The sequence below is a fragment of the Phascolarctos cinereus genome, unplaced genomic scaffold (assembly GCF_003287225.1).
Source record: "Phascolarctos cinereus isolate Bilbo 61053 unplaced genomic scaffold, phaCin_HiC Scaffold_4;HRSCAF=312, whole genome shotgun sequence".
Classification (NCBI taxonomy): Eukaryota; Metazoa; Chordata; class Mammalia; order Diprotodontia; family Phascolarctidae; genus Phascolarctos; species Phascolarctos cinereus.
In genome coordinates this window covers 235567009-235590636 of record NW_027555847.1, presented here as the reverse complement: position 1 = coordinate 235590636, position 23628 = coordinate 235567009, and positions in this window count along the sequence as shown.

Genomic DNA, 23628 nt, shown 5'->3' with positions numbered 1-23628 from the left:
GCTTAATGAACAATGGATTAATGATTTTTTTAAAAAAAATCTATGGCCCTCCATCAGCATTTTTTAAAGTTCTCTTTGGAAAGGGAAAACATGGAATTTACTTTTTTTTTAATTTAAAAAATGAGAGGGGAATGAGAACAAAGCAAGACTTTGTCCTTATCACTTTTTATTTGAGTATCTTGAAAAGTGTTATGGAAATTAACTCAATAACCTTTGTGTGGTAGATCTCTCTGAAACAGTATCCCAGTTCCTTAGATAAAAAACAAAAAACAAAAAACCTGAGGCCACAGGTTAAGTAATTTGCCCTATGTCAAATATTAAATCAAGTATTAAAAACAAAAAGACAAAAAGAAAGAAATAGAACCTTAGAACTTTGAACATTCATTCCCAGTTTTATGGGGACAAATATTGCAGTTTTCTTCTCAGTAGTCTTCGGAAGCATTATCTCCAAGATATCAAATAATACAGAATTAAATTTGAATATCCTTTGTATGGACCTGAAATAGTAAGCTCCTATACTGCCAAATGCTTTAATCCCAAGCCTCACGTGAAATAAGTACCCTGTGACATCATTTGGGAATTTTCCAATCATGATAATAATAGCTAACATTGATATAGAACTTACTATATGTCAGGCATTGTGTAAGCCAGGGATGGAGAACCTGTGGCCTTGAGGCCACATGTGGCCTTCTAGGTCCTTGGGTACGGCCTTTTAACTGAGTCCAAGTTTTACAGAACAAATGGTTCCCTACCCCTGTAAACAATTTATAATTATTATCTCATTTGGTCTTCATAACAACCCTGGGTAGTAGGTGCTATTATTATCCCCATTTTACAGATGAGGAAACTGAAGCAAACAGAGGTTAGATGACTTGCCCAGGATCACACAGCTAATTAGTGCCTAAGGCCAAATTTGAACGCTGGTTTTCCTGACTCCAGGCCTAGCACTCTATCTACTATACCACTGAGCTGTCCATCCTTTCCCTATTGCCTTTTGACATTGTGTGGTTGTTTTCTCATGCTTTCTGCCTTCTGTGACACCACATGGGTATTTTCACTTATCTATTATAACATGGGATTTCTCCACCCTCTGCTGTCTTCATGTTTCCCTTGCTAAGATGTATAAAGGCTGTCTTGAAAGCCAAGCTTCTCCTACTTTGGGAGTGTTGTTTTTTTGTTTTTGGCCTGCTCTCCAGCAATGGGGAGAGGCCTCCTCAGTTCCAAATTCCAATCAACAGAAAGCTAAACTAAGGCTGCCAATGCCTACTGCCACTGGGGCCTGGGCCACTGCCCATTCAGGGACTTAGGCCTGTGCTGTCTCTTATGATGGAGCCTGAGCTCTGGGCCTGTCATGATACTATTCCTCCCCTGGTCTGGGACAGGCCCTGCCACTTCTGAGATCTGACTCTGTTCCCTATCCTGAGGCAGAGCATTATTACCTCCTCTCCCATCTGTGGTCCTGACTGAACCATCTCACGCTTGGGAAGAATGTTTCTGAGTGCTTCTGCACTGCTGCTGTGGTGGCCTTGTTCTGCTGCCCTTGGCCCCAGTGCTGGGGTTGAGCATTGGACCCCTAGGCTTTGGTCTTAACATTGCCCAGGACTTTAGCACTGCTCCCCTGTACCAGTCTGAGTGAAGGAGTACAGGCAATGCTGGGTCTTGAACTCTATTCCCTATGCCAGAGTCTAATCATTCCCTTCAGTGCTGGGCTAGTTTTTGCTCATACCAAGGCTGCACTATCCATGGCTAACAACATAGGCCAGGGCCTCACTGACTTGCCAATGGTCCGACATATTGCTAAGGTCAGGTATAGCCTCACAGAATGGCTCAGACATTCAAGGTGTCTTGGTTAGCCAGGCCAGAGCTTGGATTCCTCTTTCTGTCAGTGGTCATCCTCTCTAATGCAAGAAATTCTTCCTACTGCCTTTCATGCCTAACTCACTTAAATCCAATTCACTTGCAAGTCATGGTATCATCTTCTTGATGTCATAGTCCTCTTCAAGAATGAAGGACAAACAACAACAATAAAGAACCAGGGAGCTCCTGATATCTTGAATGTGACTGCTATGAATATTCAGCTCAAGATCCATTTCCCCAGCTCAGGGAATAAGATATAAATCAAAAGAGGTGTCTAGAGGTGTCCACTGAAGTTCTTGGTCAGTGCCTATGCTCTATCTGCCATGTGCAAGCCCATCCCATCTATTTCTGAAAGTGAGAGAGAGAGAAAAAGAGAGAGAGAGAGAGAGAGAGAGAGAGAGAGAGAGAGAGAGAGAGAGAGAGAGAATGAGACTTCACAGTTCCAAAACAAAAACAGAGCATGCCTTTCTTTTTAAACTCTTAAAGTGCATTTGTCCCAAAAAGTCTTGGGTCTCTAGGAGAAGGCAAAGCACTGGCCTCTCAAATGCCTCCCCCAGTGCCTTGTACCAAAGAGTTCTAGCATGTCTGACCCCAAAAAAGAGAAGACCAAGGGCATCTAGGTGGTACAGTAAATAGAGCTCCGGCTTTAGAGTCAGGAGGACCTGAGTTCAAATCCGATCTCAGACACTTGACACTTACTAGCTGTATGACCCTAGGCAAGTCACTTAACCCCCAATTGCTTCACCCCCCAAAAAAAAGAGAGAGAGAGAAGACCAGATAGTACATCATAGCTGCCTTCAAGGATCTGAAGGGCTATTATGTGAAGAAGGGACTGAAGTTGCTCCATTTGGCCCCAGAGAACCAAATCAGGGGCAACTGCTGAAAGTTGATGAGAAGCAAATTTAGACTAGATGTCAGGGAAAAGTTATTAGTAATGAGAGCTGTCTAATCACAGCAGAGGTTAAATGACCACTTGTCTAGTAATAGTAGAAAACCCTTTCATGTTTAGGTTGGATTCATTTAAGGTCCCTTCCAGCTCTCAAATTCTGTAATCCTGGGTACCTTGGATTTAGAATTGGAAAGACTGGTCAATCTAACAGTTAACAAAAGGAGATTTATTTAGCCATAGCAAGGGAAGGAACTTTAGAGCAGGGAAGGAATGTTCATTGAGGATATAGTTGATTTAGTTGAATGTAGCTTTCCTGTGCCACTATTGCTTGAGCAATTTAAAGTTCAAGAGCTCTGGCTCTTCATGCCTGTGGATTTTGTACTCAGGCAACCAGGAAGCTATATGCCTTGAACCAATTAAATCTTGAGGATAGTTTCAAAAACTTTTAATGAAAACTCTCCCAACCTGCTTGGGGCAGAGCCTTAGGATATTACTCCCACAATACCCCACACATGCCTCCAATAAGATACCTGGGTCCCCATTACAACTTTCCATGCAAGAGATACCTAGGCCCCATGGCAAGGACCTTGGGCAGTCTTTCTTGAAAGAATGAGGAGACAAGAGAGGCTGATAAGCTCTTGTAGGAATACTGACCATTATAATGAATTTATGTTTGTCAGTCTAAACCTGTAAATAAAGATTTATTTCAGTTTCTTTACAGACAATCCATATTCTATTTGTTTTCTTGTTGGGGATGTATGATGGAAGAATTCGTGTTGGGAAATTGCTTTATTGTAAGATTCTTGGTTAGTGGCCTAGTGGGGTAAATAAATGGGGGAACTGGAGAGTTGGCAGGATATGGGGAAGGTATACTTAGAGTGATGAGCTTGGAAGATCTAGATCAGAGGTAAAGAGCAAGGAGAGGGGAGAAATCTAAGTCATGGTCCTAGATATTTGGTTTTGAATTTGTTTCAGAAAGAAAAAACAAACAAAATATGTTACCATTTTGGATGACGACAATGTTTTATTATCACTATTAGTAAAATTTTTGGCAAGAGACATGATTCTACAGAGGATAAAAAACATCCATCCTGTGGAACATTATGATTTTATCACGTAGTGTTCCATTAATAAATTGAATAACTATCCTATTCTTTTGACAAACTGTCATTTTTGTCTTCAGAACAGATTTACAATCTGGTCAAAGGACAACTACTTAAAGTGATAATACATGTAAAATATGCAATGGTAACCACAGGTAATAGCCATATTGTCTTGGAGCTATTTATTCTGAAATAAAATATTGTTGGCATTTTTTATCAAAAATAAGGAATTCAAGTGATGAACTCAGGAAGATGGGAATCTTCCAGAAAGTGTTCATATGAGACATAAAGATGTCCACTTCATTTTTAGCCAGGTAAAGGATTATTTAGGCCTTGTTAGACTTGGTATGAGAACAGATATTGACCATAAACCCCAGGGATTTCTAGAATAACCTTCTTCTCATCAGGACATCAAAAAGGCAAGCATCCTAGAAAGCCTCCTTGTGTTTGGGGGTGCTTTGATAAAAAACAATTGCATATTCATATGCAAAGAGCATGTTACATTGCTATGTGATCTCTATGACATTATCAAACACAACAATCAGAATCATTGTTAATTCTATTGAAGAGACTTCTGGCAATATGTATTTCCAAATTCAAGTTCCTGATTTTTGATTATTGAATAGAGAGGTCTGAGTATTTCTGGTTAGAAATCAGACCAAAGACAAAAAGAGTCTACCCATGACAGTACTCTTCATAATCCATCAGAAGCACATTATACTTCACGTGGTGTTTACCTCCTCTTTACCAGGTTCTATTTGCTATTCATCTTCAGGGGTTTCTGCTCACCATCTACATACAAAATAAATGTCATAATGTTTGAAATTGAAGTGGTTTTTAGTCTAATCCCCACTAAAGGCATCATTATCCATAAACTGCAGGACAACTATCTCGGGCTGCTGACCTAAGTACGGGTTCCCTACTTACAGACAATGCTGCCTCTTAGGATCCTAAAACACACGTTTGAGGTAAACAAGGCCTTAGTATGGCTCAAATAAATGCCAGGTGCTACCTGAAACCTCAAGAAAAGACAGAAGCAAAAAGGATACACAGTTTTAATTCCTGGGCCAGTTGAACAGTCATCAGACAGAAGGTACCCTTGGTCCTCATCAGCTTGATTTTTATATGCGCATTGTTGAGAAACCATTTTTTAAAAACATATTATTACAGAGACAAGATGTCAGAGTAATAGGAAAAAGTACATTGAGGCTTCCTACCCAAACTACTCCAAGTAGATCTAGAAAAATGCTCCAGATTGGCAGAATCAATATGGTGGAATGAGAGAAAGCATTAGAGTTCAGTTTCCTTCCCCTTCCTCCATTCCTTTTCCCCCGCCTCCTCAAAAAAAGATCATAAGAATGCACCAGACCAAATTCTAATCAGGAAAGCCAAGAAGTCACAGGGAGTCATTTTGCTAGCCCAGGATGCCTTAGGGACACAAAAAGTTCTTTGAGAAGGGAAAGGAGCTGGAAGAAGATGGCAATATCAATGTCAGGGAACATTCCAGAGACTGAGAGAGGGCTGAGATAGGGCTCTTGAAAGAGATCCCAGGAGATCCCAGAGCAAGCAGTGGGTTTAGAAATGAGTGCCATCTGGCAGGTCTGTTGTCCCTACCCAGGGCCAGATCACAGATCCAAAGCAGAGAGGAGCAGTTGTGAGCATTTGTCATCACTGTGAATCTAGCAGCAGTCTACTGGAACTCCAAATGAGGCAAACTTTCAGGCCTGTTGCGCAGGCCCCAACCCAAGTTGGGAACTTGTAGCACTCAGACCAAGGGTGCAGAAATTAGGCTTTGCCCTGGATGAGCCCACTATGGGAGTACTGAAAATTTCCAGGTTCCCAGCCTGAGCTGTTCCTGAGCTCCTAGAATAACACAACAGTTAATACTCCAAGAAAGCAATAACAGGACCAGGCTAAAGCTTCCCTCCAGAAGTAGACAGAACTTGACCCTACCAACAACTCCAAAACCAGGAATTAAGGATGGAAAATGAGTAGACAAAAAAAAAAGGATCCTACCATAAAAACCCATTGTAACAGGGATGCTGAAAATGCAAACCCAAAAAGAATGGAATGATGCTTAAGACACAAACCAGAAGAAGGGAATGATTCCAAAACATTTATGAGAAAAGCCTCAAAGAAAAACATGCCTTGGGTGCAAGTTCAAACATGATTTCTAGAAGAGATGGAGCAAAAATTAAAATAAGAGCTTCAAAATGGCTTATCAATTAATTGAAAGCTGGAGGAGTGGAAAATAAATGAGAAATATAGAAGAATGAATAAATTAGCAGCTTGGCACAAGAGATACAAAGTCTTGCCCAAGCAACAAACTCCCTGAAAATAAGAATGAACCAAACAAAACTTAATGACTATATGAGACAGCAAGAAACATTAAAACAAAATCAAACAAGTGGGGGAAAAAAACCAAAAGAAATTTGTGAGGTATCTCATATTAAAAAAACAACTGACCTAGAAAATAGATCAAGGAGAAAAAAAAACTCAGGAACATTATAGAAAAAAAAAACAGGTTTAAAAAAATTCTATGAGCAGCCTAAAAGAAAAAAATTCAAAGAGGAACCACAGTTAGAATTAGACACAATTTGGTAGTCTAAACAGGAGTTGAAGCTTGGAATACTATATTCCAAAAGGCAAAGGATATATCCTTAGTCTTACAACCAAGAATAACTTACTAAGAAAAACTAGGTATAATTCTACCAGGGAAAAGATAGGGGAAATTATCTCACATTATCAGAATGTGCAAATAGAAACCTATACAAACAAGGAAAATGGGGAGGGGGAAGAGCTGGCACTTGAATCTCACCTTATTCTCAACTGGTTAAAGGAGGGAAGATACATACACACACAGAATTGGGCACAGAAAAACATTTCACTCAATGGGGAAATTGGAGGGAAAGAGGAGAAGGTAGAAGACGGAATAAGAGGGAAAGTAGGTTAAGGGGGAAATTAGTCCTAAATGATGGTTCTTTCCTTCTACAGCTTCCTTTAAAGGGGCTAAGATGCCCTGAAGCACCTGAACTACCTTGCATACAATTTTCTGATTCAAGGGATACTTTAACTCACCCTTATTTTGTCTGGAAAAGCAAAGATGGGGATGGAGAAGTATATGAAAACTATCCTTAAGTATCTGAACAGTCACATGGAAGAGGGATTATACTTTTCTGTTTAGACCAAAATGACCAAACTAGGAGAAATGAGTGAAAACTTCAGAGGGGTGGGTTTAGGCTTGGTGTAAAGGAAACTGCTAACAGTTAGGCCTACCTAAAACTTAAACAGGCTATTTCAAGACATGGCAAGTTTTTCTTCATTAAAGATCTTCCAACAAGGCTATCTCCAGTGTGTATAGATCCTTGGCACCTGAAAGGGTGATACCCTAATATTAAAATTGAATTCAAAATATAAAAATTTCAGAGTTGTGAAAGAGATGTGAACAAAGCTAACAAGCATCCCTTTCATTACGCCAGTTGAGCTCTGCCACACACTTTCTGATTGGGAAGATTTCTCACATCTAAATAATGTTGACAGAACAACTTGTTTTCAATAATATCTTTCTATGTATATATAGGTATATATTTTCAGGTATTTTGTAGAGGTGGTTCTGGATCAACAGATTGGCCTAGAGAGTAGCTGAGATTCCTTCCAACTCCAGGATATGGTGATTCTGCGAAAAAATTTAAAAAAATCCATCCAGTAGACAATTGTACGATAGCACTGAAAAAATACTCATTTCCAGGTTACAATACTAACACAATACTAGCTCAATTACTAATTACTAATGTTATTACTAATAAAATACTAATTCTTCTGAGACTATTCTAGTTACCCCGAAACAAAAATAAGACAAAGAGAGGAAAAAGTTCTTCCCTTGATAAGTGAGAATGTCATCTGGCATTAAGCAGATGGGAGGGGATAATGAAAGAACGCAGAAAACAAGGGAGCATTAGACACACTAGGCCTATCATGATATCACTATATGCTGGATGCAAAGGAAAAGGAAATGACACATTGTCATTCACTTTTCCACTCCCTGCTATTTCTATTCAAATGCAAATTTCCCCCATTAGATCTGACATATGTGCTCTGATACATGGAAAAGAAGTGACTTCACATACCACAGGGGAATATCTATCTAGCAATCCCAGAACCTTGGAAGCATATGATGTCTCTGAAAATCTACCATTGACTGGGGTAGGGCAGAAGGGCCCCTAGTAATGGAAAGTAGGAAAAAAGACAATTCATCAAAAAAGAAAGTCAGAAAACATTAAACAGTGGTTGTCATTTGTTAATTATAGCAGCAAACAAATCAGTCAAGTTGGAAAATATGCTTATTCATTAAAATGATTCATAAAAAGACCTTTTAGGGACATAGAAAGATAAGCATTTATAAAAACAAGTTGTTCTGTCAACATTATTTAGTTATGAGAAATCTTCCCAATCAGAAAGTGTATGGCAGAGCTCAACTTGTGTAATGGAAGGAATGCTGGTTAGCTTTGTTCATATCTCTTTCACAACTGTGAAATTTTTATATTTGGAATTCAGTTTTAATATCAGAGTATCAACCTTTCAGGTGCCAAGGATATAAATGCACTGGAGATGGACACCTGTTAGAATGGAAGGTCCCATAGTAGTTTTCTCTTTGACCCTCAAGGGGTACATGAACTGAGTTAAACAACTAACAAACTTTGTAGAAAATGTCTGATATTTTAATTAAAGCACTTTATTAGGACAAGGTCATTTGGTCTGTAAAGTCACAGATAGTGAGTGGAGCCATTAACACCCCCATTAACACACAGTGAGGTATAGGACCCAATAAGAACAGCACAACCTCAGCTGGAGTTCTAGCAGGTGCAGCAACAGTACAGCAATTTATTTTCAGCTCTAATAATATATTTTCAGAGGCCCACTCTCTCATTGTTAACTGTTTATTGTACATTTCCACTTAAACATTCCACCATTATCTCAAATTCAACTTATCTGTAACTGAACTCATCATCTTCTCTTCCTAACTGACTTTCTTTGTCTTATTTTTATTTCGGGGTGACTAAAATAGTCTCAAAGGAATTAGTGGGGGGTTTTCTGTTAACATTAATTATCCCTAATTCCTCAGAGAATCTTTGTTTCTTCCACCTTCCCATCCTCAAATAAGAAAATGAGCCTGCCTTCTCCTAATTCTCTTATTTCTTTGAGCATTCCTTCTTCCTCTCCTTTGCTTGTTCTTCATTCAGGTCACACCCATTAACTGTGGGTGTCCTTCAAGGCTCTGTCCTGGACCTCCTCTTTTCACTCCATACTATATCACTTACGATCTCATCAGCCTCTTGGTTTCAACTATCATCTCTACGCAGATGATGCCCAGATCTTTATATCCAGCCCTGGCTTCTCATTGCAGACATGCATCTCGAACTGTCCTTGAACATTTCAAATTGGATGTCTTGGGAGAATCTCAATCCAACATGTCCAAAACAGAATTCATTATCCTTCATCTCAAATCTTCCCCATGTAGACCTCTATATTACTTTAGAGTATATGGAGTACCTTTTTCCAAGTAACCCAGGCTCACAACCAGTGTCATCTTTTGCTCCTCACTGTCATTCACTCCACATAGTCTTATCTATTATCAAATCTTGTCATTTCCACCTTTATACCACCTCTCTTATATAACCCCTTCTCTCTATTTATACAGCCACAACTTGTTCATGTTCTCAATAATTTCTTGCCTAAACTATTGTAATAACCTTAATTTTTGCCTTAATTTTTTTGTTTCAACTTAAAAATTTTTTATTAATCTACCTTTCTCATTCCTACCCACCCCCCAAATAAATACTTTTTTAAAATTAATTTATTTTGAATTATCAACAATCACTTCCATAAGCTTTGGAGTTTTAAATTTTTCTCCCTTTCCCTCCCCACCTCCTTCCCCAAGACGTCATGCAATCTGATACAGGCTCTACATGTACGTTCCTATTAAACATATTTTCACATTAGTCATGTTGTAAGGAAGAATTAGAAGCAGTAGGAGAAACCACCAGAAAGAGGAAATAAAACACAACAAAAGCAAATAGTATGCTTCAATTTGCATTCAAACTCCATAGTTCTTTCTTCTTTGTGGATGGCATTTTCCATCATGAGGCCTTTAGAGATGTTTTAGATCCTTGTATTGCTGAGTAGGGTTAAATCTATCAATATTAGTCATCGAACAATGTGGCTGTTATTGTGTACAACGTTCTCCTGGTTCTTCTCACTTCACTCAGCATCAGACCATACAAGTCTTTCCAGGTTTTTCCAAAGTCATCATTTCTTATAGCACAATAGTATTCCATTACATTCATATACCACAACTTGTTCAGCCATTCCCCAACTGATGGGCATCCCCTCAATTTCTAATTCTTTGCCACCACAAAAAGAGCTGCTATAAATATTTTTGTACATGTGGGTCCTTTTCCCATTTGCATGATCTCTCTGGGATACAGCCCTAGAAGTGCTATTGCTAGGTCAAAGGGTATGCATATTTTTATAGCCCTTTGGGCATAGTTCCAAATTGCTCTCCAGAATGGTTGGATCATTTCACAGCTCCACCAACAATGCAATGGTGTTCCAGTTTTCCCACATTTTCTCCAATACTGATCATTTTCCTGTTTTGTCATGTTGGCAGACTAAATAATTTTTTTTTAAAAAGCCCTCAATGTATCTACATTGTCTAGCATGCAATAACCTTCTAACTGGTCTCCCTGCCTCAAGTCTCTCCCTACTCTAAATTCATTCAGCTGCAAATAAGATTTTTCTAAAGTATAGGTCTGATCTCACCTCTCCATCCTCAATGAACTCTAGTGGCTCCCTCTTATTTCTAAGAGCAAATGGATCAAAGAGCAAAGTGCCTCTGTTTGACATTTAAAGCCCCTTCTTACCTTTCCAGTCTTCTCCTCCATGCACTCTCCAGTACAGACCCACTTGAGTTCCTCAAGTGACTTTTCATCTGCCATCTCTGTCCCCTCCCATTGGCTCTCCTCTGTGCCTGGAATGCTCTGCCCTCTCATCTTCATCTCTTAATTTCTCTGGCTTCCTTCAAGACTCAGCTCAAATATTACTTTCCATAGACCTTTCCCTACCCCCTTCCCCACTCCCATCTTCTAACGCTTTCCATTTTCAGATTATTTTAAACTACTCTGTATATATCTTGTATACACCTACTTATTTACATGTTGTGGTTCTTTGAGAAGAGGGTTCATTTTGCCTTTCTTTGTATGCCTGGCACAGTACCTAGAAAGCATTTAATAAATGCATAATGAGCTTAATAAATGCATTTCAACTGAATGACTGATTCTTTATAAATGTTCATGATGATGATGATAGCAGCAGCAGCAGCATGTGTGACTTTGGGCAAGGAACTAAACTTTGTGGAGTACTGGACTTTGAATCAGAAAACCCTTCAGATTTTGCTTCTGACTCTTCCAAGCTCTGGGAACTCTGGGCACATTACAATCTCTTTAAGCCTTGGTTTTATCATTGGAAAAATGGAGAAAATAATAGCACCTATGTCATAGGGTTGTTGTAAGAATAAAACAAGATAATATATATAAAGTGATTTGCACACTTTACAATGCTATAGAGATTTGAGTTAGTCTATATTTAAATTTCATCTATAAATAGAAGCTAGTAATATCTGCTTTACCTGCCCTGCTTGGCATTTATAAAGATCCTAAAAGATATTATGTGTAGAAAGTAGGCATCCCTAACTCCAATCTCTCTTCTAATCCAACCTGGACCCCTCTTCCAAATTATCCTTTCAGGCCATAAGATATAATAGAAAGCCCTGGACTTGGAGTCAGGAGAAACGTGGATGTAAATCCTTTCTCTAACAAGCTGTGTGACCGTAAACAAGTCACTAAACCTCTCTGAACCTCAGTTTCCTCATCAGTAGGTAATGGAGACGATCGAGGACCCCCCTACCACACATATGCCAGATTGGGGCTAAGCATGCACCATAGACCTTCCTGGTGGGTGAGCCATTCTCTAAAAGGACTTGAACAGCCAGAGGCTTCTGGTATACCCTCACTGCCCCCTAACTAGATGTTCCAGGGAGAGCACAGTTTCTATTTCTCTCTCTCCCCTCCCCCTCCCTTTCTGTCTCTATCCATCTCTGACTCTGCCTTTCTCTGTCTCTCTCTCCTACCACACAAAGAGCCGTCAAGTGCATTGGAACTCTTTGGTTTCTCTTTCAGAATTCCAATGAGACAGGAAGAAAGCATCATTCTGCCTTCTCTCCAGCCACTGCAGCAAGAGCATGTGACTGTCTAGGTAAGCTAGAAACCAGAACCTAAGTCAGGCCAGAAGGTTTAGCTCTTTCCTCGTCCACAGCAATTTCCCCTTCTGTCAGCTGTAACCAAAGAACACAGAATCTTCAACTGCTCCAACTCACAAAGTTATAGCTAGGTTTCAATATCTCTGTCTCAGTAGCTGTTTGATCACCCTAATTCAGGGGAAAAAAACCCAACCACAGAAGAGACTGCCCAAAATCCACATTAAGTTTATCTAAGCAGGATATATTCATTAGCATTCACGTGCTTCAAACTCGATATTTCTGCTGGTGTCTGGAGAAGTATACTGCTGTCTTTCCACTTCTCATGGGAACATTGTTTGCCATACTAAAAAGCGAAGAAGGAAGAGAGACAAAGAGGAATTACTTCCATTTTAAAAAGCCACTGTCATCAGCTCTGCCTGCTCATCTCCAAAACCACCAGAGTCCTTCAGCACTGTGTCCACATGTGATCAACTAGAAATAGTGGCTTTTTCTTCCCTCAAAGTATCCAGGCTGTGGGCTAGCACACATGGTCAGCTCTGTGAATGCCATGTTGCAAACAGTTACCAGAGTCCATCTTGGAATCATTAAAACTCATTAGAATATATATACACACACATATTTATACATATATGTGTGTGTGTATGTATGTATATATGTGTGTATGTGTGTGTGTGTATATATATAATCTATCTTATAAAGAGATTTGAACCCAGAATATCATTTTTCTTGACACCATATTTTTAAGGAAACAATTCCATTAGGCACATTATAGATGTACATATCTTTTCAATTCCAAATTTTAAGATCCTTGAAAGGCAAGGCAGCACAACAAGCATTTATTAAACACTTACTATGGGCCAGGCACCAAGCTGAGCACTGGGAATACAAAGACAAGTAAAAAGAAAGACAGCCCTGCCCTTAAGGAGTTTACATTCTAACAGAGGAAGATGACACAAAAAAGGGGGGAAGAGGGGGTGAAATACTCATGAAGGAGCATAAAATGGAAGTCCAAAAAGTCAAACGCAGAGTCAGGAGGGGAATGAAGTTTGGCCAGCCTGGACCCCTCACCAAAATGGAAGCCCTTGGAGGAACTCACCAAGGGGAAAAGGACGCTGGCTTGGTGTTGGGATGAGAAGGCTGCAGGAGAGGAGGCATATTGAAGAGTGAGGAGACCGCTGGGTGCAGAGGAAAATTCCAGGGTAAAGTGGCAATTGAGGTATGATAAGAAAGAGGACCAGAGCTATTTCCAGGAGCAGAGTTGAGAGAGGAAAGTAGGATCCTCATCTTACTTTTATTTTTCTATCCTCAGCCATAAAAAACAATTTATTAAACATAGTAAGCACACAATAAATATATTTTAAATGAATGAGAAGCATTGTATCGTAGAAATGCAAGATATTATTAAAAGACAAGTGAAACATGAAAGTACCTATCAATAAATTGAAATATTAGGTCTTTGGCTACTGAGGATCTACCAACTTCTTTTACTGGCAAATGTTGGCCTTGCTAATAAAGAGAACATGCTCAGCATTTTATGGCCTCAGTTTACCTTAATTTCTATTGTGACACACAGAGATGACAACCTTTCTATTCCTTAGCAAATAGCCCAAAAAATTCAACATCCTGCACACAGCCTTTCTGTACTCAGTGAGGCTAGTTGTTGATGACAGATATATAGATCATTATTAAACCTATATTCAGAGCCCTTTACACTGGTAAGACCTGCAAAAGGACCTGTTAAAACAGAGTTAAAATGCAAGGATACCTTCATGCTCCAAAAAGTATGATTCTATTGGGCAATATATTTTTCATTTTAAAAAATGTTTTTCATTTTTATGCTTAAAGTATACTAAAATTGTTGTAATGAGGGGGAGAAGAGGGTATTAGTTGGGAAATGGCAGGTATGGAAAGAAACAAAATGCATGAGCAAAAACATTTTTAAAAAATATGTTGTAACATTTTTTTAGTTCCAAATTATCTCCCTTCCTCCTGCCCCTCCCCCACCCATTGAGAGGGCAAGCAATATGAACACCCATTTTACATGTGAAGTCATGCAAAACATATTTCCATATTAGCCATGATGAAAAAATAATAATAAATCAAGAAAGATAAAGAAAGCAAAAAAAAATATGCTTCAAAAAATAAATTGACATATTAGCACTCACCATCTCATGCTGTTCCTCATTCTTAAAATGGAATTGCCTCTGGTTGTTAAAATCCCTCCCTTCCTTCAAGACCAACTTTGGTACTAACTTCTCCATAAAATCTTTTCCTGACTCCATGCCAGGTGAAAGCAATCTCTCCTTTGTCAAGTTTGCCACAGTGCTTTTTTTTTTAAGCTGCAAGTTTTATTTATTATAGTTTTCTTAAAGCCTGGCAAAGTAGTACATGTTTATGTGCTGCTACCAGGGAAGATGATGACACTGGATCACTTGGAAGTTCTGAGTTGCTATGGACTAAGATGATTGGGTATCTGCATTGTTTGGCTCCCAGGAAGGTGGGGAGAGGGGTCACCAGACTGCCTTAAGGAGGGGCAAATTGGTCCAGGTCAGAAATGAAGCAGATTAAAACTCCAATGCCAATCATTAGTGGGAATGGGCTTTCAAGAAGTTGCTACACTTAACCCAATCTCAAAAAAAAAAATAGATGGGGGGGTAGAGAAAAGCAGGCTATCAATAATAGAGACCTTAAGTTTTATATATTTTTGTACTTATCTCATTCTGCCTTCTATGAAAGGCATTTGTGCACACCTTTCCCCATTAGCCTCTAAGCTTCTTAAAAGCAAGATGCTTGTTATATTTTTGTATAATCAATGCAAAACAAAAATTTCTGAACATAGTGCTTAATGTTCTTAATGAATAATTTTGTTTTGATAAATTTTATTTTGCATGCCAGCCTAAGCAAACACATAAACACAGTATTTTCCTCCCAAATAGTTAGGCAAAACAGCATAAAAGAGTCATCATAACTGGTAGCAGATCTGACCTCACATTCTTGTAATTTACTATTTTTTCAAAAGGAAGGGTATGTGTTTTACAATTTACAAATACAATGTTTTCCATTGTATTTGCCCAGAATTTTATTGTAATTTAATGCTGTCTCCATTTAAATGCTCAGTGGATATATTGCTCTTTTTGGTTTTGCTTTCTTTACTCTGAAAAGTCTTATAAATTTTTTTTCTATATTTCTTTGAGTTCTTTGTACTTAACCTCTCCCTATTGCACAACAACATTCCATAACATTACTAAGGTTCAATTTGTTCAGCATCCCCTAGTTGTTGGAAACATATAAATAGTGCTGCTATGAATATTTTTGAACATATAGAACTTTCCTTGCTTCCAAAAAAACTTCAGTTAAAAATCTTGTAGTGGGATGTCTAGGTCAGAGTGTGTGAATAAGCAGCTTTCAAAAGCACAAACACAAACTGACAAATATAAGAAAAGACCTAAATATTCAGTGGTGGGTAAGCTGTAGGCAAACAGGCATGCTAAAACACACTAGCAGGGCTATGAATTGCCCAAATCATTTTGGAAGGCAATTTGGAATTATACAAACAAGTTACTCAAAATCTTTGACCAAGCACCTGAACTGAATTAAATAAATGATCTTTTGCAACCAAGTGATGTAATTAGCATATAGTAATTCCTTTATTAACAAAATGGATATATTTCAACATACTGAGAAGTTCTCCTAGACTACACGTTATGATACATAAACATTCATGGTTTTATTTTACCTTTGAGCAGATCTAGAATGTTTGTCACCACTTGTGATATGAGTTCAGACAGATTTTCTGAGATCCTCATGGACTTCTGATCTATAGGATAAGGTTAGTTTGCTGACTTTGAAACCTTGAGTAACCAACACTACTAGATGCTTAATCCTTTCTTGGGAGCCCTACGCCTCCTTGAGATTTTGGTGTATATTTTATTTAAGTTGTTCTACTTATCCTAGTGAGTGGGAAGTAACAAATTCCATTTGAATTGCCCTTGTAATAACAGTGATCCATTGGGGTAAACTTCAGGTATCCTTTGGCATGAGGACCCAGAGGAAATTGGACTGGACTTCCAAGGGGAATGCTACAGGGTCCTCTGGATAAATTTGATTCCTCCTTTTGTAAGGAACTGACTTCTCCAATTCAGAAACTCCCCTTGCTCCCAGTCAGCTCTGAACAATTGATCTAGGGTTAGTCTAAGCCTGTCAATATCAAGATTGCTATTTACTCACCTATGATCAAGCTAAGAAACAAAAAACAGAGGAGTAAGCCAGGAGCCCAGGATCAAGCTTGCCTACTTTCCTATTTGACATCCTGAACTGCATGTCCCATAGACATTCTAAACTAACATATCCAAAACTGAACTCATGATTAGTCCTCTCAAAGCTTCTTTTCCTAACTTCTCTGTTACTGTCAAGAGCCTTGCTGTTGTTCCACTTATTGCTGCAATTTAAGCATGTTCCTTGATTCATTACTCTCTCTTATCCCCACATTCAATCTACTGACAAGTCCTGTAATTTCTACCTTCACATTGCTTGTATATCTCCCTTTGTCTTCAGTTATTTAGCTTCTCCTCTGATGTAGGCTGACATCACTATGTGGCTAGACTATTTACAGTCCCCTACTGGTTGGTCTCCCTGTCTCAAGACCAAGTCTATCAATCTTAAGATTACTATTTACTCACCTACGATCAAACTAAGAAATGAAAAACAGAAGAGTAAGCCAGGGGCCCAGGATGAAGCTTGTCTAGTGGAATCACCTTGACTAGCTGCCACATAGAAGCAGTTGCCATATGACCAGGCCCTTCCTCTACCCCTTCATCAAGAGGCTCAAGGGTATTCCAATACTCTGCAAGTAGTGAAGAAAAAAAAAACTACAGTTGGATCACTCTCTTTTATAGGTTCATTGAGTCATCAGCTCTTCCTACTCAGTGGCCAATAAAAGGATTGTCCTTTTCATCTCCAAAGCATCTTTCATTGCTAAGCTAGCATACATAGTCATCTGGAAGCTGGCCACAAATGCTCCATGCAATCCCTGGTCATACTCTATTTTGTGTAAAAGATAAACTCAGGTACATGATTTTTAAGTTAGTCAAAACCAAACAACATTGTGTGATAACAGTAAAGAATAGATCCCAGATCTCCTGATTCAGTGTCTCATTTTCAGGATTCAAGTGTTCTCTTTATATATCATCAGAACAGGTCAAATCAACAAGCATTTATTAAGCACCTACTATGTGCTAGCTACTATACTAAGAGCTAAGGATAAAAGGAGTAAAAACATCCCCTGCCATCTAAATTTAAAAAAGGAAAAATAAACTGAGGTACAAAAGACTTAGTAATGAGCAACTTAAAGAACTTATTCAGCTAATGGTTGGGCCAGTTCAATATAATAAAAATGACAATATCACCAGAGTTAATTTACAGTTTTAATGCTACAACAATCAAGCTAACAAAGGGATACTTTATGGAACCCAATAAAATAATAACATTTATTTGGTGAAACAAAAAATTTCAATTCTCAAAGGAAATAAAGAAGAATTTATGGAATAAAGGGGGAATAGCATTTCCAGACCTCAAATAATATTATAAAACAGCAGTCATAAAAAAGATTTGATATTGTTTTTAAAAATAATGAAGTAGGTCAATGGAACAGACTAGACAAGGGAGAACCATAAATATGTGTGACCCAACAGCAGCAGTACACTTTAACGTCTCTCTCAGATTTGGATAAATCTAACAGAAAGATCAAAAGGGAAATATACAGAACTGAACAAACCACTGCAGAAGACAGGTGAAATACTTACAATGTCCTAAATGGGACTACTAAAGAACGTACATATTTCTCAGAACCACATGAAACTTTTACCAAAAGTTGGCCATGTATTAGGTCAAAGAGATGTTGCAAATAGATTTTAAAAGACAGAAATAGTAAAAATATTTGTTATAAGCCATAACACAATAAAAATAGTTATCAGTTCAGGATGAACAAATGAAAGACAAATAAAGACAATGAAGTCCTTTTTAAAAAAAGAGTGGGTTAAAGAACAAATTATAGAAACAATAATTATGTGAAAGACGAAAGTGCCAAAATTTCTGGGATATATCTAAAGCAGCATTGGGAGTGGGACAAGAGGGTAGAATAATTGTATCCCTACAAACATAAATTAACAAAATAGAAAAGGAGAGGATTATTGAACTGAATATTCATTTTTAAAACTTGGAAAACCCAACAAATAAACAAACCCAAAATAAGTACAAAGGAGGAGACACTGAAAATTAGAGAAGTAGTTAAATTAGAAACCATAAAGAGTACAGAAATTATAAATCAAAACTAAAAGTTAATTTTTTTTAAAAAAGCTTAGGCAATCTTATTAAAAACAAGGCAGAAAATAAAATTTTAAAAATAGTAAATGAACAAGGTAGAATGACAACAAAACCAGAAGAAATTAAAAAGAATTACCTGAACTTTTTATGTACAGTTATATGCTGAGAACATGAAAGGAATAGAAGAATGCTTTTAAAAATATGAACTATCCAAACTAACAGGATTACAAATAGAAATCTTAAATTATCCAAAGTTTTAGAGAGACCTTTTTTTTTGAAAGAATAAGGATAACATTTATTCAATAGAAGTGGGAATGATATAAATGTAAATGAGTCTACTCATAAATCTGGGTCCTATCAATGCATGTCTTTGGGGGAGAGTAGTTATGAACTCATAGAAACCTATCTGGGAGGTACATACATGAGTAGGAAAAGCCATATGCCTGGGACTCCTCACAACTCCAGATGTCATCCCTTGATATCTTTAACCTTAGAGAGACCTTTTTTTAATACAATAAAAAATATGTATGTAAAACCAAAAGCATTATATGCAATGACCATATATTAGAAACTTTCCCAATAAATACAGGGGTAAAGCAAGAGTGTGTACTTTCCCCACTATTGTTTGCTATACTAGAAATGCAAGCTTAGCAAAAAGACAAAAGAATGAAATTAAAGATACAGGCAAAGAGGAAAACTATTTGCTGATGACACAATTGCTTACTTAGAAAATCCTAGGGAATCAGCAAAGATGTTAATTGAGACAATGAATAGCTTTGGCAAAGTTGTGAACTACATTGTAAATCCACATAAATTGAAAGTATTTCTACATAATAATTAAAAAAACAAGAATCAATAATAGAAAAGAAAATACCATTCAAAATAACTACAAAATGCATAAAATTTGGGGTACCAAATCTATCAAAACACACTCTTATAGATTCAATTAGAAAGTGCTGGTTAAAGAAATGAATAACAATTTAAAAAGCTTATTCAGCTAATGGCTAGGCTAGTTCAATGTAATAAAAATGACAATATCACCAGAGTTAATTTACAGTTTTAATGCTACAACAATCAAGCTAACAAAGGGATACTTTATGGAACCCAATAAAATAATAACATTTATTTGGTGAAACAAAAAATTTCAATTCTCAAAGGAAATAAAGAAGAATTTATGGAATAAAGGGGGAATAGCATTTCTAGACCTCAAATAACATTATAAAATAGCAATCATAAAAAAGATTTGGTATTGTTTTTAAAAATAATGAAGTAGGTCAATGGAACAGACTAGACAAGGGAGAACCATAAATATTAAAATTAAATAGCCTCATGTATAATAAATCCCAAAACATAAATTACTTAGGAAAGAACTCCTCATCTGATAAGAGTTGTTGGAAAGCCTGGAAAGCAGTCTGGCATATATGAGGCCTAGGCCAGCATCTTACACCATAGCTACCATACATTCACAGTGGATATATAACTTCAATATTAAAGATCATGCAATTAAAAAATTAGAAGAGAAGATCACATACCTTTCACAACTATGGGAAGAAATATATTCTTTTTTTTTTAACTTAAAGAGTTTCATTTGTAGCAATCACAGTTACTAATACAGATAAATCTATATAGCTAGACATTTTGCAAGTCATAACAAAAGCACATAATTTTTGTTTTTAGGAACATTTATTATGCTAGAAAAATCCATATTTAATAAATACTGATTTTTTTAACTTTTTAACTTTTATTTTTCTTGTTTTGTGGGGTTTTATGTGTTTTCTTTTTTAAAATAATAAATTTGTTTTAAAATAATGGTAATAACAATAATAAATTTATTTTGGAAACAGCTAGGTGGCACAGGGAATAGAGCACCAGTCCTGGAGTCAGGAAGACCTAAGTTCAAATCCAGCCTCAGACACTTGATACTTACTAGCTGTGTGACCCCGGGCAAGTCATTTAACCCCAATTGCCTAACTAAAAAAAAAAGGATTTCAAAAGATATATATTTTAAAAAGCTTATGGAAGTGACTGTTGAAAACTAAAGAAAAATTAATTAATAATAAATTTATTTCTTTGTTTTTAGTTTTCAACATTCACTTCCATAAGATTTTGAGTTCCAAATTTTCTCCCCATCTCTCCCCTCCTCCCACCCCAAGATGACATTTAAATTGATATAGGCTCAACTTATACATTCATTTTCACATTAGTCATGTTGGGAGATAAATTTTTAAGAAACAAGAGAGAGAAGCAATCAAAAAAGATAAAATAGATAATTTTGATTATATGAAAAAAATATTTTATCAAATTTCTCTAATAAGGGCTTGCTATTCAAGATATATAGATAACTAATAGATATATAAGACTTATTAAGGCCATTTCCTAGGAGATAAGTGGTCAAAAGATATAAACAGTTATTTTAAAAGAATTGTAAAATATTAACAAACTATATGAAGGAATGGTCCTAATCACTAATTTGAAGAAAAATGCAAATCCAAACAATCTTGAAGTTTGATTTTACATACAGAAAACTGGCAAAGATGATAAAAATGGGAATAGTTAATGTTGAAGGGGTTGTGGGAAAAAAGGCATTCTAGTGCATTATCAGTGGAATTATAAATTAGTATAAGTATTTTAGAAAACAATTTGAAAAAGTAAAATTCAAATAGTTACTAAAATGTCCATACTCTTTGACTCAGAGATTTCACTCTGAGGCACATATTCCAAGGAAGTCATTGATAAGCAGAAAGTCCCCACGTACACCAAAATATTTTTTGCAGCACTTTTGGCTTTGATTGCATGTAGACAGCTGATTTGGAAATGACTATCACATTGCTAACCAGTCATCTCTTATTAATTATAATTTTTAATTTAATTTACTTTAATTTAATAAACTACATTTTTGTGACATTATTTGGTACTTTGCATATCCAGGACCTTTCAGTTAACTTCTCAGATAGAATATTCATAATAAAGCTGTATAGATGTGAATAGTCTATAAGCCCTGGAGTCAAGGGTAGGGAGTAGAGGATAGTAAGGAGGGAGTTAATAGCATAGAGGGACTAAGTGAAGTGGGAAAAGTTGAATGAATGAAGGTTCTAAAGAAGGTAAAGAGTTGCTTTGGTATGTATAAAAGAAAGAGAGACATGAGATAAGACCATTGGTTAAAGGGCACTTCTCAGAAGTCTCAGAACTCATAACTTATGATGATAAGCTCCAGATAAGCATGTTGGAATGTGAAACTGACATGGGAATGAGCTTTGAAGGTTTGAAGGATCATGAATGGTATAGTGGAAAGACCACATAAGCCAGAGGGCATACTTTGTTGGAATACTGGCTTGGTGATCAATAGACTTGGAGTCAGGGCATTCACGGATGTGAATCCCTGCTCAGATACCTCCTAGATGTGTGATCCTGGACAAATCACCTAATGTTTCTCAGTTCTAGTTTTCTCTTCTGTAAAATGTAGATAATGATAGTACCTGCTTCACAGAATGGTTGTGAAGATCAGGCGAAAAGTACTTTGCAGATCTTAAAGCACCCTATTGCTTTTATTTAGCTACTATTATTGTTATTACCTCCTGTATGACCTTGGGCAATTTACCTCTCTACTAGTCCTCAAACTAAAAGAGGGGACATGCCTTTCTACAAAGGATCAGTATCTGGATAAATCTGTCCAACAACATTGTAAATTCTAAGAACAAAGACTGTCTCATTTCTTCTTTGGTCCATCCCATAGGGCCTATTGTGGGGTTAGGCATTACTTTGATAATATTCTAGAATTCTCAAGGAATTGCAATTAGCTCCATAGGTCCATAGATTGAAGAATCTACCTTTTCAAAACTGGAACATTTCTATTTCTCAAGCCCTAGCACACATCCCCAATCTTCCATGATTTTTCAAAGATCCATGATAGTGACCCAGCAATCCTATCCACAAATTCTTTCAATACTCTGGAATGCTGTTTGTATGGTCTATTACTTGAATTAGTTGAGGGCAGTTAAGTATTTTCTTCTCAATTATCTTGAATATTAATTCCTTCCTAATCCTTTTTGTTTCCTTTTTTACTTCCCATCCTGAAAATATATTTTTTTTCTTGGTAGAGAAAAAAAAAAGAAAACATGAGTCAAGCAGTTTTATGTTCTTTTCACTGTCAATTCTTTGTTTTATCTGAAAAAGTGGTACTTTGGGTTATTCTAAGTCCCAATTCCATTCACTGCCAGACTTAGCTGATCTAGAACTTTACCATTACTGACATAGTCTTGTAGGTCTGTGCTACTTTTTATAAATCTATTCTCATTTATCTGCCTTTGCTTCCTCCCTCTCTGTACATGTCTTTAAAAATAAAATACAAGTACTTTGTTCTTGGTTTGTTAGTGTCTCCTTGTGTTTTACCTCCCATCGACCTTTTGTAACTGGATGCCTACCAACTACTGAAGCAACTCAAGGTCGCCCAGAGCTCTAGTGGAAGTAGGCCTGAGATATCAGGCTCATTTTGCTACCAGCCTGTTCCCTCCTCCAGAAACAGCTAAGAAACTGTAGAATGGCTATTTTTAGCCTCAAAGCATTCATTCCCTTTGCCTCTGGGAAATGTCAGAGTGAGCATTCAGATACTCAGTTAAAACCATCAGAGGTTGGCACCATAATGAAGATCAGTAGTTCATATAGTTTCCTTCTGCATCTACAAATAAAAGGTTTTTTTATGGCTCAGTCTTAGGCAAGACAACCCTGGGATGTGTCTCATTTCTGGACTTAAATTTACTTAATTCCTTTAGCTAATTTATGTTAATTCTCCAAACCTGCAAACAAGGTATCAAATCATTTTAGATACTATAGTGCAGCTGTCATCAAGTAGAGTTTAAATGTATACAGAACAAAAAACATAAACAAACAAAAATCAAACTTAGGTTAAGGAACATTCTGTGTGTTTGCTAAGGGCAAGTCTCAAATTAGATCATCTAAATAGCTCCCTTCACTTTCGAGAAAAAAAAAAGGGGGATCAGAATGTAAGATCATATTCTCCTGTATCCAACTGGCTAATGTTTTCATTCAGGACAGGCCACGATCCAATGAACAAAATCAAGGTTAATCTGAGACACTTTTAGCTTATGAGTCCAATTTGACTTAAGATGCATTCTCTGTCCCAAACT